Here is a 6759-nt window from a genome sequence, read left to right as displayed (position 1 = left end):
AAAAGGAAAGGGCAAGATGGACGAGAATGACCAGAAGAAAGAGGAGGTGAAAGCAGCAGATAAAAAAGCTGAAGCAAAAGTGACAGACAAAGAAGCCACTGACTTTATTAAGCTCATCCTCAAGAGAGAGCATAACATAATAGACAGATTGAACAAGCAGCCAGATCAAGTCAGCATCCTAGGACTAATGCAAAAATCGGAAGAACACCAAAATGCATTGTTAAAAGTCCTAAGAGGATCACATGTACCTTCGACCACGACACCAGCGCAGTTAGAGCAAACAGTTGGCCAAATCATAGCCCACAATCCTATTATCTTCACTGAAAGTGAGTTTACGCCTGAGGGGACGGGGCATGTCGAGCCACTGAACATTATGGTCATATGCAAGGGCATGATGGTTGCCAGGGTGCTGATTGACAATGGCTCAGCGCTTAATGTTTGTCCACTTGAGACCTTCAGAAAGCTGAACGCCGATTGGTCGTATGTGAAACCCAATAATAAGGTTGTTCGAGGATTCGATAGTTCGAAAAGGGACTCGTTGGGCGAGGTGAACCTACCAATCACAATAGGACCTTGCACCTTTGAAGTGACGTTTGAAGTCATGGAAATACCAACGACCTTCAACTTGTTACTGGGTAGGCCTTGGATCCATACTGCCGGGGCTGTGCCTTCCTCGTTGCACCAAAGAGTCAAATTTATCATGGGGCAAAGGATGGTATCAGTATTGGCAGAGAACCTTATTCCAGCGGGGAGAGCCCCAGACGTGCCTTTCATTGATATAGAGATGACGAAGGACAAGGCACTCTACCATTCGTATCAATTTGCGGCTGTCAACCACATCGAGAAAGGAAAGGAGAATGTAAAGGCAAAGCTATCGAGAGCGAACATTATGGTTGGTCGGGTCATGAAAAGGGGAGGTTACCGGCCCAAGCAAGGGTTAGGACCAGGGGGAAAAGGAAGAGCTACACCAGTCGAAGCAAGCAAATATACTCCTTATTTTGGTCTAGGGTTCAGGCCCACAAAGAAAGACATAGCAGAAATGAAAGAAAAGAAGAAAGAACTTCGACTAGCAAGAAAGCAAAATCGGGAATCGAATGTCTGGAACCCGGGCCGAGTCCCTCACATCAGCGTAAGCTTCCCGAAATCCCATATCAGACCTGAGGGCTTATCAGAACCACCAACGGCTAAAAGGTCAAAAACGGTAAATCTCAAGCCCGTGCACATTCGCAAAGACCCAATCGTCGAGTCCCAACCATCCTTCGTAGAAGGCATTGACGTTTTGTTCAATGGGGATTCCGAGAAAAGTCCATTAGAGACCATGCCAACATTCATCAAAGTCAAAATCACTACTGACCAAGGGAACAAATCACCCTTTCCAAAGGGCATTGACTGGGCATCAGTCGTCATCCCACCGAGTTTGGGAGGGACTGTGCCCCAACCTGACAACAACAACAATCAAACGGAGATCATGGTTATCTCCGAACCATCAACCAAATCACCCAACACATCACCTTCACATCTCATCCGCCCCCTCAGAGTAGGGGAGACACTGCACAATTGGGAAGAATTCCCATTGACATTCGAGGCTGTCGAGGCCTCCAAAAAAAAAACGCCGTTAGGCGGCACCAGTTTGCCCGAGGATCATAACGAGCCCTCGTCCTCGGGTAAAGACTGTTTTGAGGGCTCCCTATCTTTACTAATGCATGATTGTTCTTCTTATTTCAGATGTCCGGAAAATAGCATTCAAAAATCAAAAAAATCAAAAATTCTTCAAAAATCAAAAAAATCGAAAAGTCTTCAAAAAACAAAAAAATCAAAAAGTTTTCAAAATTTCAAAAAAACAGATATATTTCAAAAACCAAAAAAAGAGTTTTCTCAAAATTTAAGGGATTTGTCTCAATCGAATGGACCTTTGGACAGAACAGAATATGAAAAGGATGAGTATGACTTCGATCTTGAACTCGACTTCGATCTCATGGGAATTGAAGAAGAGTCTGAGGACGAAGTGGAATACCCTCCTAAAGAAATCAAGGACCTGTTAGAACGACATGAAAAGGGTGTTCAGCCAAACATTGAGGATACAGACTCAGTTAATCTCGGCACTGAAGATGACCCACGTGTTGTAAAAATCGGAGCCTTGTTAACCCCTCAGCAAAAAGAAGAAATGATCGAACTATTGCGTAATTATCAAGACATCTTCGCCTGGTCCTACAAAGATATGCCTGGTTTGGACACAGATCTCGTTGTTCACAAACTGCCGATCGCTCCTGGGAGCAAGCCGATCAAGCAAAAATTAAGAAGACTTAAGCCAGAATGGACACTCAAAGTCAAAGACGAAGTGATGAAGCAGTTCCAAGCAGGATTTCTCGCGGTATCCACGTACCCTGAATGGCTAGCCAATGTCGTTCCGGTGCCAAAGAAGGACGGGAAAGTAAGAATGTGTGTCGACTATCGGGATTTGAACAAAGCCAGTCCTAAGGATGATTTTCCATTACCTCACATCGACACTCTAGTCGATAGCACAGCAGGGCATGGTATGTTCTCATTCATGGATGGGTTCTCCGGGTACAATCAGATAAAAATGGCAGAAGAAGACCAAGAGAAAACAGCATTCATTACACCCTGGGGTACTTTTCATTACAAAGTCATGCCGTTTGGGCTTAAAAACGCAGGGGCAACCTATCAACGTGCAATGACGGCTTTATTCCACGATATGATCCACAAAGAAATGGAAGTCTACGTGGATGACATGATCGCTAAATCGGGCGTAGAAGAAGATCATCTGATAAATCTCAAGAAATTGTTCGACAGGCTAAGGAAATACAGCTTAAGGCTCAATCCAGCAAAGTGTGTCTTCGGGGCAACATCAGGCAAGTTATTGGGTTTTATCGTCAGTAGAAGAGGCATCGAGATAGATCCAGCAAAGACCAAGTACATTCTCGAAATGAAAGCACCGGTGTCAGAAAAGGATGTCCGAGCATTTCTGGGTAGAATACAGTATATCAGCAGATTCATTGCGCAACTCACGCCTATTTGCGAACCAGTATTTAAGCTGCTCAGAAAAGATATGCCGAAAGCATGGAACGAAGACTGTCAAGAAGCCTTCGACAAGATAAAGAAATATTTGCTCAATCCACCGGTCTTGGTTCCTCCTACGCCAGGACGACCCTTACTGATGTACATCTCGGTGCAAGAAACGTCTATGGGCTGTGTACTGGGACAACACGATGAGTCAGGTAGAAAAGAGCAAGCCATTTACTATCTCAGCAAAAAGTTCACTGATTATGAGACAAAGTATTCGGCACTCGAGAAGACTTGTTGTGCATTGGTCTGGGCATCTCAACGACTGCGCCACTACCTCCTCAGCTACTCGACTATGCTCATTGCTCGAATGGATCCGCTCAAGTATCTCTTTGAAAAACCAGCACTAACAGGTCGTACTGCAAAGTGGCAATTACTATTATCTGAGTTCGACATCACCTATGTCACTCAAAAGGCCATCAAGGGGCAAGCCATTGCCGACCATTTAGCCGAGCATCCATTACCTGATTACGAACCATTGAAGACAAACTTTCCTGACGAAGCCATATTGCTCACTGAGATTGAGGACGATGATGAAGAACCAGGTTGGAAAATGTATTTCGACGGAGCAGCAAATCAAAAAGGAAACGGAATAGGGGCAGTCTTGATCAAACCAGACGGGTCTCACGTGCCAATTGCAATCAGACTAAAGTTCCAATGTTCCAACAACGAGGCTGAATACGAAGCATGCATAGCAGGGCTGAAAGCAGCACTGGATCTCGAGGTAGATGAGATCGATGTTTTCGGAGATTCAAGCCTAGTAGTCTATCAGACGACTGGAGAATGGAAGACTCGAGAGCAGAGATTGATCCCTTACCACGAGTATCTAGAAGAACTAAGCTCATGCTTCGATAGAATCTCCTTCACTTATATGCCGAGAGCTAAGAATCAATTTGCTGATGCACTAGCAACGCTCGCTTCCATGATCAGTATCTCAGAGGATTTAGTCATTGATCCTATTGAGATTGGACTTCAAGACGAGCCAGCTTACTGCCTACCCGTCGAAGTCGAAGAATCTGAAGAAAAACCTTGGTACTCAGACATCAAAGCCTACATCGAAGATCGAACTCTCCCATCAGATGCAACGTCTAATGATCGAAGGACTATCCAGAAGCTAGCAGGCCAATTCTTCCTAAGCAATGGCATTCTGTACAAGAAATCACATCATGAAGTCTTACTCCGATGTGTGGCAGAACTAGAAGCAAAACGACTGATCGAAACCGTACATGGTGGAGTCTGCGGACCTCACATGAATGGTCACATGCTTGCTAAAAAGGTCATGAGAATGGGATATTACTGGACAACCATGGAAAGTGACTGTTATCAACACGTCCGTAAATGCCATCTCTGCCAGATCTATGCCAATAAGATCAACGCGCCACCATCAGAATTGCACAATATGACTACTCCTTGGCCCTTCTCACTCTGGGGCATGGACGTCATTGGACAGATTTCGCCAAAAGCTTCAAATGGGCACCGCTTCATCCTAGTCGCTATCGATTACTTTACGAAATGGGTAGAGGCCGCTTCTTATGCCAACGTCACAAAGAGCAGTGTTCTGAAATTTGTCAAGAACAATATTATCTGCAGATACGGACTTCCTAGTGGATTAGTGACGGACAACGCCAAGAACTTCAAAAACAAGGACATGATCAAGATGTGCGAGGACTTTCAGATCACTCATCACAACTCTGTCCCTTACAGGCCCAAAATGAATGGAGCAGTTGAGGCTGCCAACAAAAACATCAAAAGAATCATCGAGAAAATGGCAGTCACCTACAAAGATTGGCACGACATGTTGCCTTTCGCCCTTCACGCTTATCGGACTTCATTTCGAACCTCAACTGGGGCAACTCCGTACTCATTGGTGTATGGAATGGAAGCAGTCTTACCCGTCGAGGTTGAGATTCCCTCCCTCCGGATCTTAAAAGAAGCAGAGTTGGATGAAACAGAATGGGTTCAAGCTCGATTTGATCAATTAAATCTAATTGAATTGAAGAGAAGCGTCTCGCAGCTATCTGTCATGGTCAAATTTACCAACGGCGAATTGCACGGGCTTACAACAAGAAAGTCAAACCTCGGAATTTCTCACCAGGAGACCTTGTCTTGAAAAAGATCTTACCAATACAAGAAGATGCTAGGGGAAAATTCAGACCAAATTACGAGGGACCATTCATTGTGCAGAAGGTGATGACGGGAGGAGCTTTGATCCTTACAGAAATGGACGGACAAGTCTTCCCTCAACCGATCAATGCTGACACCGTTAAGAAATACTACGCCTGAGATCTGACCCTGAGATGACGAAAGGCCATCTTTGCTATCCCAAACAAACTATCTAACCCTAGTCAACCCCTTTGAGCCATCACGTTCATTTCTTAACCCAAGACTGGGGGTCAAGTTAAAAAAAAAAAAAAAAAAAAAAAAAAAAAAAAAAAAGGAAAAAAGACAAAAGAAAAGAAAATCAAAAAGTCAAAGCATCAGATACTCCTGGCCCGCATGAGGATAAACTGTGAACGGCTAAAATACCAAAAAAAAATCAAAAAATTCAAAAACTCGGACACTTGATCTGAGCTCGACCCAAATCTCCAGCCTAAACAAGTTCGAGAGACGCTGGGAGGAGACATAGATCACCTTTTCGAAACAAAAATAGACGAACCCCAAGTCTAACCCACTCTAGACGAACCTACCTTAACCTTTTTGTACCTTTCCACTACACTCAGCCTTAGCCAACACTTCGTCCCATTAAAAGACCTTTCGGATCAGGGAATGTTCTAAAGCATCATAATGACGGTGGCAGCACCAATGATCTGGCAGCTTGATCCGGACCTCAAATCTTATTAGTCGTTGGAAGACGCGAGAGGGGAGTCCAGGTCGTATATTCGAAAAAAAAGAGAGTACTCGAAGTGTAGAGTAATTGATCTCGCGGCTCAACTTGAGTTGCCGAGCCACGAATAGTCGTCAGCAAACTCGAGAGGGGAATCTAGATCTGTTACTCAAGAAAGAGTACCACTACAAGAGTAGAGTCGCCGATCTTGCAGCTCAACTTGAGTCACCAAGCCACAGAGACACAGAGGCTCCAAACAAGATTTGCAATGTAAAAATCCAAAAAAATACAAGCATAGTCTGAAAGGGCATAGTGAAAACCCGAAAGGGCGCTATGAGTAAAAGAATCAGATTATGGCAAGATCAAAACCACCGGCACGATGAAAACCCAAAAAGGCATCGATGCGTAAAAATGTGGAAACCGGGTCTGGTGAAAACCGTAACTGGCACCAGGGGCAATAAGGGAATCAAAAAAAAAAAAAAAAAAAAAAAAAAAAAAAAAAAAAAAAAAAAAAAAGAAGCAACTCCTGGCCCGCATGAGTATAAACTGTGAACGGCGAAAATTCCCAAAATCCCAAGTCCCATGCTCAATCGATATTCACCCAGTACTGGGGCACTGGGGATGACTCTAAAAAGAGCTTGAGAACTGCTGACATCTATATCCTCAGTAGTTGGCAAAAACCCGAATATCATCGAGATAACAAAGGTTTTTCGAAAAGTCTTCATATTTTGGATCTACAATATCAATTCGACAAAGACAAATCACCAAAAAATTCAAATGTTTTCAAAACTACTATTTTGGGCCGATGATGAAAAATCTAGGACTTCTCCAAACATCATGTTTTCAAAGCAATA

This window comes from Akebia trifoliata, chromosome 8 (assembly GCF_017979445.1).
Source record: "Akebia trifoliata isolate Shusen 1 chromosome 8, ASM1797944v1, whole genome shotgun sequence".
In the NCBI taxonomy this organism is placed as follows: Eukaryota; Viridiplantae; Streptophyta; class Magnoliopsida; order Ranunculales; family Lardizabalaceae; genus Akebia; species Akebia trifoliata.
This window is presented reverse-complemented; position numbering follows the sequence as displayed.